Raw genomic sequence first — 12514 nt, 5'->3', positions numbered from 1 at the left:
GATTCCAAGGACTTAATTGAATTAGAATCAAAACCTGAATCAAAGTCTGAACTTGAATCAAAATCAAAACCTGAATCAGAATTAGAACCCAAGTAAAAGTTTGAACTCAAATCAAAATCAAAACTCGAGTTAGAATTTGATCAAGGCAGGTTAAAGGTAATTGAGTTAGGTAACCTCTTTTTAAAGCCAAATTTATTTATTAAGAAAATATTTCATGTTGAAAATCCCGTGTTTAATTTACTTAGCACAAGGTATGAAGTAGAATCTTCCTTTAAAAAAATGCATTGTTAAGTCTACTAATGAATCAAGTTTAAACTTATTAGGAGTTAGACAAAATAATGTACACACCTTTAACTCTAGCTCAAATCTAGGGATAGTTATGTGGATATGTTAAACCTTGGAAAAGATAGAAACTTTTAGATAAAAAGAAATAAACCTCCAATTTAGGGGGAGCTAACTCTTAGTGTTACTTAAATTAGGATTTAAGTCATTTTAGGTTTATCTAGTTTGACTTATTTTGACTTGTCTAATGTTGACATATTTTGACTATGTAGCAAATTCTTCAAAATTGAATTTAACTTCAAATATTAATACTTAGCTTATTTATCCTATTTGATTTTATTTAAGCTCATTTCTCTCTTAAACTCATTTATTACATAAGAATTTACTCAAAGATTAAATTTTCTCACTTATTCAAAGTCATTTACTTTAATGTTTACTTGCTTTATTCAAATGCTTAAGTGTTTTCACTTATTCATGTCAAGTCATTTTCTTAATTGATTGCATGCTTACTGATTCAATGCTTACATGAGTTATTTAAACTTACGTGATTTCAAGCTTACTTCATTTATTTAAGTGTAGTCCTACTTGAATTAAAATACTTGAAATCAACTTATTTTTACTTGATTTAAAATCATCTTATCTTCAAGTTGATCATGCATCTTACTTAGAGCTTGTTTACCTCTACTTACATGACCATCTAAAAGTCTATTAATTATTCAAGTCATGTTAAGATAATCATTAAGTCTTGCCTTGTTATAAGTCTAATGCTTACATGCTTGATTAATCCTTAGACTTGGTTTGACTTATATGAACTTGTATTAACTTGAAGGGACTTTTAGTTGACTAGTTTTGACTTGTATGATTTAAAATATGTTTGATCACTTGCATTCTTACTTATGTTGATTACTCTATTTGCAAGTCCTACTTAGTTTTGACTTATACTTGATTTATTCTTAGTTATACTTGACTTGATAATCAAACTTATGCTTTATGATGACCATTAGTTAATCTACTTTGACTTGCTTTAACTTAACTTAGTTAAATGTGTTGGATTGAGAAAGCGCTAAAGGGGGGGTGAATAGTGCATTTCGTACACGTTCAAAAATCATTTGAATTCAAATCATTGCAATAAAAATAAAATAAATTAACAAATAAACATAGTTGTTTTACTTGGTTCGCAACCGCCTACTACTCCAAGACCCATAGTCAGTTTGACCGCTTATATTGAGCAATTAGTATTCACCTTCTTCTTGAACGAGAAAAAAGTTCATTTCTTTACAATAATAGGGTTTGGTAACAAACCTACCGATCCTTTAGAGATTAAGTGCACAAAAGAAATATAAAAGAAAAGTAGCAACTAACAAGGCATTACCAAAGGCTAGGCTCGTTTGAGCTTGTAGCAATTTCACAGTGTCATTGCATCATTGAAGCTTGAGCACATCATCTTGGAGACTTGGATTTACAGAGTAGCACTTGGACGATTGAGGAAGAAGTTATTCTACAGCTCTAGTTGAACCCTACTTTTATAGGGTGATCTGGACGTCTGGATCGACTTTCAGGCATCTCTAACGCGACCAATTTGATCCGATCTCATTGTTGACAGATAATTAGATTTGGGGCAGGATAAATTTGAGTTATATCACACTATTTGATCCTTTTTTGTATCATAAAGTGGTTTTCTAGTCTATTTCATTAACTTAGATTTAATTGAGGCCTTCATCTTATTTCATATTAATTTGAGGTAATTAATGGTTATTAATTTGATGGATTTGATTTTGCAAAAAATTAGGATGAAGATAATAATTTATTTATAATTGTAATCAACCCCAATTATAAAGATTTGGAATCAGGACAAGAAAATCAATTTAAAAAGCCCAAGAAAAATTCCAATTTGGAGAAAACTAGATCGGTTCAGTGGTTTGGTTCAAATCAGTCTAGTTCACTTATGGTTTATAAGCAATTCCACGTGAAGAGGAGGGCTCGACCGAATTCATTAGGTTTTTCTCAAAATTGTGACACTGTAGATTCTCTTCCGCGATCTTCTTCATTGAGCTTCCATTCCCTTCTTCACTGTCTCCTTCCCTTTCCCGATCGACATCATGTGGCAGTGGGCGTCCACAACGATCAATGAGCGCCAACGTATCCGCAAGAGATCTCGCTGACGTGGTTGTGAATGCGAGAGCCTTCTTTACCCCCTTCGGTAGCGTGCGCTTATCATGAGTGGTTTAACTCAGGCGAGTGGTGGTCGTATCTCGCCCAGTAGGGATCCGACCTCCGACAGTGGACCAGCTCTGGAGAGTTTCCTATCCCTTCACATTCACCGAAGCTCTGAGCATTGACTTCGCCAACGCAGTTGGCGAATGCGGGGAAGCTCTATTCAGCATCGACCATCCTTTAGCCATCGGAGAAGCAAGGTAAGGATTTCATTTCCTTTTTTCTAATTCTCTATTTGTTATTTGCAGCAGGGGGTTAGGGCAGAGGAAGCGTCGATCAACTCTTGTCTTCTTCGATCAAATCCTGCTGAATTTGGCCAGCTCTGATGAGGTTCTTCATCCTTGTTGGCGCGAATTAATCGATATTGATGTTGTGGCTCCGTTCTGTGTCAAATCGGAAAAACCAACTCCCTAGTTCTGAAATTTCCTTTGAGATCTTTGGTTATTTGTTATTCTGATCAAATGATTAAATCAACGCCCCCCTATTCCTTGTTGTTTTGTTCATTTGTGATTTTACATGTGCTGTGATGATTGAAATGGGATGGTATGAACATGTTCTTGAGTTAAGATGGATTAGAATGATCATATGTTATTGTTTGAGTTTTTATAATTGAAGTTGTCCTTGTTCTTTTGCAATTGTGGGAATGAAATGATATGTTGGTTTATTGTTGTTGGTAAGAACATAGTGTGTTTGTTTAGCTTTGTGTTTGAATTTTGTAATGGATGTTTGTATAAACTTGTTCTCGAGTTGAATCTATTCTTGGATTAAAATTGATGGTAACAAAGCATGTTTGGTTGCTTAATGTGTTTGTAATTGAACAATGGGATTTGTTGTATGATGTTATAGGTAATGGAATGTGTTTGTTGTTAGAGGAAAGTGAATTGAACATCTTGTATTGTGTACTTTAAAAAATTGTTGATAGGTGAACTGGTTCATGTAAAGGGTTTTAAAATGAATTGATATTGTGATGTTTACGATTGTTTGATAATGAGACATGTCTGTTACTTGTTTTGAAATTGATAGGAATGGAATTAATTTGTAGCAATTGCATGTGGATTTGATTTAAGAGAATTGGATGTTTAGATAACTTAGATTTACTTATTTAGTTAAATAAATTATAAATTTGTGAAAGTGTTGTACTTTAATGTAATTGGGTTAATTCTTTGGATTTAATTATAATTATATGACTTGGGAATGATATTGTAAATTTGGTTGTTGTTTGAATAAATTTGTAATTAGGATGTTTGTTAAGTAAGGTCAATAATAAAAACCTTTTGTCATGTTATCTAGTACAACTCTCTGTCATTGATTCCATGAGAGAGACGACTCGGACCTCTATTATGCTACATAAGTGAAAATTAAGAGTTGTGGTTAATTATAAATTATAATTTTGAATGGTGTATGTGATAAATAAAATAAAATATAGAAATATATAAAAATATAAATCTCAAAACACACTCATTAAAATTTTGGCACCGTTATCAGGGAATTAAATTGATATTTATTTGTTTTAGACTATATATTGGTGTTGTTGATTCTTGTATCTTAATTTTATTCATTCATTTATTCATTCATTCATATTGATTCTTACATTGTTATATGATAGTGAGGTGAGTTGTCTACACATAGAGCTCGACTCATTTTGGGCAGACCCTTCCTTAAAACTATTAGAACCAAGATGAAGTATCCAATGGAGGATCATTTTTTTCTTAGTATTGGTTTGTATGATGATTTGCTTGATTTGCTTCTTATTTGGTTATTTCTGATATTTTTGAATTATGTTTTGATTCTGATGATTTTGATGACTTTGAGGATGATGATAGGAGCCCAATTGCATTAAGGCCTATCAGTGACCCTTTCTATCTTGATGAGGAATATGAAAGTGTAGGAACTTGCGCACTAGAAGCAACGGCTCAAGAATAAGTTCCATCAGTCGTTGAGCCACTAGTCTCATATATTTTGCAGATTTGGAGTATCCAGGGCGATCACCAGTTATCAAGGGTCTCACTTTTGCAACAGGCTGTCTACCCAACTTTAAGGGGAGTTATTTGATCTCATCTCATTTTGTATTTGTTTTCCTTTTGTTTAGTTTAGGATGTGTTTAATTGCTTATTATTTTTTGTAATAATTTTCCCCTGCATGATCATTTTAGAAATTGTGAACAACTAGTTAACTAGGTTTGTCAATTTTGGAGGTTTATAGCATGAAAGAGTTCTTGGATTGCATATGGTTACGACTTAGTGATAGATTCTATGTTGATAAATTAAGATGATATTTTGTATATATCTAGTGAGGATTGTGTTGGTGCAAGGAGCACTAGTCTGTCCCTAGAGTTTCAATGTTTGACAATACACTTAGGTCTGGTCTGTTTGACCAAGGGTTGATCCAAACATGACTAATGTTTGGATGTGAGTGAAGTTTAGTCAGGTCAGTTTGACCAAAAAACTAGCGAGAAGTCTTAGTCGGTTAGATCATGCAAGGAGAAGTCCTAGTTGAGGATAGGCAGGGAAAGTCCTAGTTGGAGGTTAGGCAGAGAAAGTTCTGATATGAAGGATTGGGCAAGGAAGACCTGATTTGAAGGACTGGACAAGGAAGTCCTAACAGTTAGATTTGAGAGGTGCCCTAAGGTAATCGCCTTACGGTCATACTATTTATTGGATAAATAGCAATTCACTATTCGAGTGCACATTCCATATGTGTTTGAATGGATCTTAAACTCAAATACTGAATATCCGTAATACGATTCATAGCGCGAGATAATTTGTGATTAGATCACAACTAGTGAGCATCTCTACACGTGTAATTATGAATGTATTGGAATTATCCCTAGTCAAGGAATTGATGAGCGCGGACGTCATTCATTCTGTTGAGACTAGCACGTTTAGACTCCTTGATTAACCAAGCAGCTGATCACACTGCTGGAGAGATATTGAGAGTTAAACATGGATACTGGTTAAAGGTAACCAGTTCATTGGAGTGACCTGCTTTAAGACTTCATATGGTTCGATATATATATATATATATATATATATATATATATATATATATATATATATGTTAATGAAGATTTAAATACGAGTTTCCTTTGACTTGCGGTATTCAAGTCACCTTGGTTACGAAGGTTTATACTTTGACATCTTAAGCAAGCATCTCCGAGGAGGTGTGGACCCGAGATGATTGGGTATAAGATGAAGTGCTCGAAGGTGTTTGAATAGCCCACAGAGAATTCATCGCTCCTTGGAAAAGGAGACATATACCCTACGGTCGCTTGTCAGGATTGTTACTAAAAGTCTTTGGCCAAAGCATTACATGTCAAGAGTACGGTACTCTTGGATACGTGTACAAGTAACTTGAATCCACAGGACAAGAAAGCAGTTTGGGCTAGGTGTGATATAGTCAGCCTAGTGGGGACCGACACATAGACTATGTCCTGAATCAAACGGGTATAAGACGGTGAAAGGAATGAAACACGTTAATTAAAGCTGCTGAAGGGTTTAGAATTGTTCTGGAATCAATCGTTGATTTTCTGATCAATTGGGGTTCATGATGTACTACTAGGTGTCACTCATGATCGTTCTGTAATTAATGGTTCATTATGGACGACCAACATAACTAGGAATCTATTGGGTCACACACACACTACAAGTTCTTCGAAAGACTTAAAACGAGTTTGAGAATTAGATTCTCAGAGCGAGAGAAATAAAATTTGGTTGGACCAGATAATGGACAAAATGATGGAACTCGTCTTACGAAAATGAAATGAACGAAATTGATTTTGTTCAAATCTGAGATCGTTTGGTTAGTGAACCAAATGATTCAGTTTTGAACCAAATTGAACCAACTTGGTTTGGTTTGTAATGGAAGAGATTTTAGCAGAACAGATATGATGAGGAGATTTGTCTTGCGAAGACGAATTGAACAAAACTGATTTGAGTCAAATCGGAGGTTGTTTGGTTATTGAACCAAGCGAATCAATTTTGAACTAGATTGCTACAGTATGGGTCTAAACTAAACCGGTTAGCCTTAAAACCCTAATCGGGTTTGATTAGGTTTAAACCTAATCCATTTGATCCGGTTAAATACTATAGCTTCTCAAAAAAGGAAAAAAATTATGATTTTTCTTTGGGCTCTTCTTCTTCTTCAACCGTGCCGCGCCACCCGGTTTCCACGATGGAGAGATCGTCGCCGGCTGCAAGCATGAAAGAAGGGAAGAGAACCCTAGTCGATGCCTCCTTCACGAGCACAAGGAGTAGCAAGAGGGAAACCCTAGATTTCTTTTCTCCATCGTCACGACGCTCCCTGCGCTGAGTGCCCCTGTTCTTCTCCCACTGCGCAACGCGCCGCTGTCTGTTGATGCCAAGTCGCCAGAGAAGCAAGGGGTGGAGCAAGCCAAAACCCTAGGGCAAGAATCGTGATTTTTTCCTTCCTCCTCACCGCGTGCCGTCGCGCGTCACAGCCCCACCGGCGCCACCATGTAGCGTCTTCTTACACCGCGACAATGTGGAAGAAATAGAGCGTTTCTTCCTCCCCGTGTGAGCATCGCCAACAGAGCCTCCATTGCCCCTCACGGTGTCTGCCAGAGAACCATAATCCGTCGACCAGAGCATACCCTGATCTTCTTTGGCTGTGAGAAGAAGCTGATTTCGGCGCCGCCTCTCGCTTGGGTGGTGGATCACAATTCAGGGTTTTGGACAAGGAAGAAGCTCAAGTTCGTTTGCGGAGAGGAAGGAAGAGTTTGTTCTTCTTCATCCATGAAGCTGAACCCAAGTTTGGGTTCTCTATTTTTGGCTACGAGGGGAGGGAGAAGAAGACTTGGTCTTTTGTGCTGAGAGAAGTTAATAGGGTGAGCGCGTGTGCTTCCGCCTATTTTCTTGATCGCGAATATGATTTCGATTGGAGTGTAAAGGGTTCCGTTGATAGGTGAAACGTTCATCGATAACAATTATTATCGGAAAAGGTTTCGATCATTTTGTCCTAAATCGGCAGTCAATGATTGACCACCGAAACTACATCGAGAATATGATTCTTGATGATAGTTAGAAAGCTCTAGAACAATCGCAACAAATGTTCTTACGTGATTTTCGGGGTAAGGCTTCTCTCGATTCGATCGTCATCGATCATCGGCTAGTACCAAAGATGATGATGCGACTCATGGCTTCCGATGCCATCCAGATGAGAGCTTAGCGTGGTTTACCAGTAGAGGCAAAAATCTGACGAGGACCGCTCGATTGATGCCAACACCATTTAAACGTCATCAAAGAGGTACGTGTAGAATAATCTTTTGTTCTGAAAATTTTATTTGTGCGCATAGAATAATTTTTATTCTGCAAATTTTAATTTCCTATCATGCCTTGTATATGTTATTGCCAGCTATGCATGCGTGTGTTGTTGTAATAATTAGTTGTAATTATTTATTTATTTCCGCTGCCCACGTTTGAGAAACGTGAAAATATGCGCGTTGCATCGGGACAATCCCAACACTGACTGGAGGTTAGGCAAGGGAAAGCCCAAACATGTCAAGGGTGATCGGATGTTTGGTAGTTGAGAAGTCTTCTATGGAAGTGACTAGTCCTAACTGGAGGCTAGGTAAAGAAAAGTACAAACAAAATGTTTGACAGATCAGAAATTTACCTATGGAAGTGACTAGTTCTAACGGAAAGTTAGGCACGGGTAAGCTAGTAGATTAGACCTACAGGGTAAGGCTTAGGTAAGCTTAGTATGTGAGACGGACTACAGGTAGGCGTAGGTTGCTTGTTTGCTTGTATGCCAATTTTACAGGAACCAGGAGCTGGAAGCAAGACTGAGAAAGCATAAGAGAAGCAAATAGAAGCAGCTGAACAAAGCTCGGTAGTCAACTCAGGTCAAAACTAGTTGATTGGTTTCGGGCGCCCCTATTGAATCTGGGCACCCGAAACAGTCCAGGCGACCTAGTAAGGTCTAGGTGCTTGGACTAGGCAGATCTAAGCTCATGGATTTGATCCAGGTGCTTGGACGGTCCAGGCGCTCCTATGTGTTCTAGATGGAACCAGATCAGATCAGATCGATTCCAAGCACACGGAAAGGGATCTAGATGCCCAGAAAGGTCTTTATATAGCCTATATGACTAGTACCAAGGGACATCAACTCTACGCCTCATTCTTCATCTTGTGGTGCTACTGAACGCGAATGGAGTCAGACTCGTGTAACCAAGGAAGTTCCAAGAGGAGTGCGCGACACTCAGGACTTGCGGATCGGCCACTACACGACATTTGGTTAATCTTTCTCAAGTCTTACATTTGTGTTTTCATTTATTATATTTTAGACTATAAGACGAGTTTCTCCGCCTTCGGACAAAGGTTCAGAAAGGAGACCATTAGTAGACGGTCGACTTACCGTGCATAGGCCTTAGACATATTAACCCTAGGGTTAGAAACCAAGTAAAATTCGTGAGTCCTTGTCTCTTGATCTAATTCCTCTGCTAGTCTTTATAATAGAATGAATGAACGACTAGTGTTATTCACCCCCTCTAGCGCTTATATTCTATCTTAGAATTGGTATCAAAGCAGATCTACTTTTGATCAGACTAACTACCACGGGAGCAAGACGGTGAAGATGGAGGGGGAGAAAAGTATGATTTTAAAAGTTTATTTTAAACTTTATATAATATATTTTAAGTGTAGGGAGAGAGGATACTGTAAAAATCAATGTTCTACTTGTAAGACTTGGACAGCACCACCGACGGTAAAGGAACAATCGATACTAAGAGCCCGAAGGAACAAAGAGCACATCACGTAATTTAAGTGCTAGAAAAGTGGACACTACAAAAATCGATGTTCGGAGAGGAAGACGATGGAAAAGAAATCAGAATTAGAGGATGCGATTTCGGTAAGTACGTTTAATTATGAAAATACCCATAGGATTGTGCAACCTTGTGCATATGATAGTGGTGGAGATTACAAGAGGAGCTAGCATATGGTAGTGCATGAACCATGAGTAGCTTGAGAGAGCTCCACTATTTACATAATTATCAGGATGAGCTACCACACTATCTATCTTGTGAGGTTTAAAGTCATTCTCAATTTATTCAGTATGGATTGAAATTATTATGTTGTTGATCCATGTGAGAATGGAGTTCTGGATTGCTTGAGTCTTTAGAATTTGGCACTCTTATTTAACTTATTGTTGCAACTTCTTAATTTGATGGATATTGTTGGGGTGGAAAATAATGTATAGTAGATTTACTTGCACGAGACGTGCACAAATAAGTGTGGGGGATTTGATAAGTGACTATTTAACAAGATAAATTAGGATTATATTGGATTGATTTGATCATTTTCTTTATCAATAATTGGGTTTTTAGTCTATTTCTTTAACTTGGATTAATTTAATATCTTCATTCTACTTCTTATTAATTTGTGATAATTTATGGATGTTAATTTACGGTATTTGATTTTATAGAAAATTGGGATAAGACAATAATTTTTGGATAATTGCAATCAAGCCCAATTGCAAATAATTAAAATTAGGCCAAAGAAATCAAGTTAGAAAACCCACAAATAGGCTTAATTTGGAGGAAAATTAATCATAGTTCGAGTCTGGTTCAAAATGGATTCAATTTGACTCAACTAGATTCAAAATCGGCTCAATTGTGTTGGGTTCAATCCAACTTGGGTTCAAATTGGGCTCAACCTGGCCCAATACATACGGTTCAGTGGAGTTGGCTCAGCTCGGTTCAAGCCGGGTCCAATTTAGGTCGGTTCAGCGTGAGCTTAAAGGCTTCCTTTGGTTCACCGCGCAGAGGGGGTTTGGTCGCACAAGGTTTCACTGTAGCTTCTCATTTCTTCTCCATCGCGATTCACAGCCGAGCTCCCATTCATCGTCGTTCCTCCGTCGCCTCCGATCTCCTTCCTTCCACTCCCGATTGGTCCAAAGCAGAGGCGGCAGTAGCTCCAATCGACGAGCATCGACGCCACCATAGAAGTGCTCCACTGTGAGCTCCGACGAGAGGCTTCTTCCCTCCCCTATCGGTTGTGCTCCGCCCGCTGTGAGCGATGTTCCAGTGAGTGGCGATCGGCGAAAGCACTGTCCTTCGCATCCACAGAAGCCCCGGAGGTAGCTGGTCCCTGTCGGCGATTGTAGCGGGGAACCCATCGGTCTCTGTCTGCGATTGTAGCAGAGGACCTCCGTCGGCTTTGACCTTCGCCAGTCACCAAAAAGGGCAGGTAAGGGGTTTTTTCATTCTTTGTTTTCTGATCTTTGTCGGTGATTGTAGCAGGACATCAGGGCAGAGGCTGAAGATCCCTTCGCCTTCGTCTTCTCCGATCGCTCTCTGTCATGAGCGATTTGCTTCGACGCGACTTGTCTTCTTATTGGCACAAAATCAATTGGAATGCTACCGGTTGCCTTGTGCTGTGCTAATTCAGGAACATCAATCCACCATCCTGTTCTCCTCTTCTCCTCTTCTCCTCAGTTAGGTATCAATTGAGGGAAGACACTAACCCTAACTTTAACCCTAGTTTTTTATTTGTTTATCTTGTTGTTATCTGCTTGTTTCAATCTAAAAACCCCTGATGTTGATTATGTGTTTTGGTTGATGATATGATGAATGTTTCGGTTTGATTAGGTGTTTTGGTTGATGATATGATGTTGATGATTGTTTAGGTTTGTGCTGAATGCTAGGATGTGTATCAATTGTTAATGTCGATTGTGATAGCATGTTCTGTTGTGTTGAATCAAGTTTCTTGTTCTTTTGTGATGGTTGGAATGGGATAATGTATTAACCAAATGATGTGGGATCCCAAATGGATTATGTAGGCTATGTGTAGCTTGTTGAATCAAATGAAGTATGTTGTGTTGTTGAATTTGGTGATCAAATGTAACTCATGTTGTATGTTGAACCATGGAATATAATGAATTGAATTGGTATGTTGAACCATGAAATATTTGGTTGAATGTATAGGCTTGGAATTGAATTAAGGATTTAGGTTGTATGATTGCAATGGATGTAATGAAACATAGTTGATGTTGAACTTGTAGTGATGTTTGGAATTGAGTTATAACCGGTTACATATGGTAGTATTTGTGATTCAAGTGTAAATGGATTATTGTGAATTTGATTAATGTTTATGAAGAAAGCAGCGACGAGCAATAGAAGCGGTTCAAGCTGAAGGTGACAGAAGGAGTTGAGTTGTTTTGAAATCACTAACGCGCCGTAAAGGTTTTTAAACATAAGTTGACTTTGACCGCTGCCTAAACCACCGCCTTTCACAAATGCAGTGCGGTTGAGGTCCGCCTCCTGCCTAGGTGGCCTCCTCAAACACCATTTAGAAAACTACTTTAATGTGTTATCATTGATTTGTATCAACTTTGAAATCGAACATTGAGGCATTAACTAATGACTTTGAATGAATGAAAGTCTAACAAAGAGGGAGAAATTTAGTCAGTAAAGGTCAGAATGCATAGCTGTTTGGCCTATCAGAACACAAAGAAAAGTAATGCTTAGATATCAGAATTTAGAGACCACAGGGACATGGTGATAATAGTTTCAAGTTTTACAACTATTTTGAATCTTCAAATATGCATTACATATTTACATACTGCAAATGCTTTGTAAATGGAGGTTGTAATGAATTATAAAATAGAAACTAGCCTAGATCTAAAGAAAAGAAGCCACAACAAAAATATTTTTACCACAATATTCAGTAACAAAGTCCATCTATTAAATCATATATTTCTCTTCGCCGAGGAATGAAAAAGCTTTTAGCAGTTGCGACCAATGCAGATCAACACATGGATCTGCAATTTCTTATATATTGACTCTTTCAGTATTTTTCTTCATTTTTAGTTACGTAGTTTTCTTCATCTTTTTTTTTTTTTTTTTGAACACATGATTTTTATCTAAACTAAAATTTACATATTGGACAATTTTGACTGCAATGGCCTGCAATCTCTTCACTTACTTAGTATTGTCCAATTTGACTACTAGATAGGAAAAGTCCCATGTTTGGAACCTTGGAATTACAAGATCAGGGATCTAATG

Source organism: Curcuma longa, chromosome 19 (assembly GCF_044706935.1).
Source record: "Curcuma longa cultivar G26 ecotype Majalengka, Jawa Barat chromosome 19, ITB_CL_G26_1.1, whole genome shotgun sequence".
NCBI lineage: Eukaryota > Viridiplantae > Streptophyta > Magnoliopsida > Zingiberales > Zingiberaceae > Curcuma > Curcuma longa.
Note: the sequence above shows the minus strand (reverse complement) of the source record.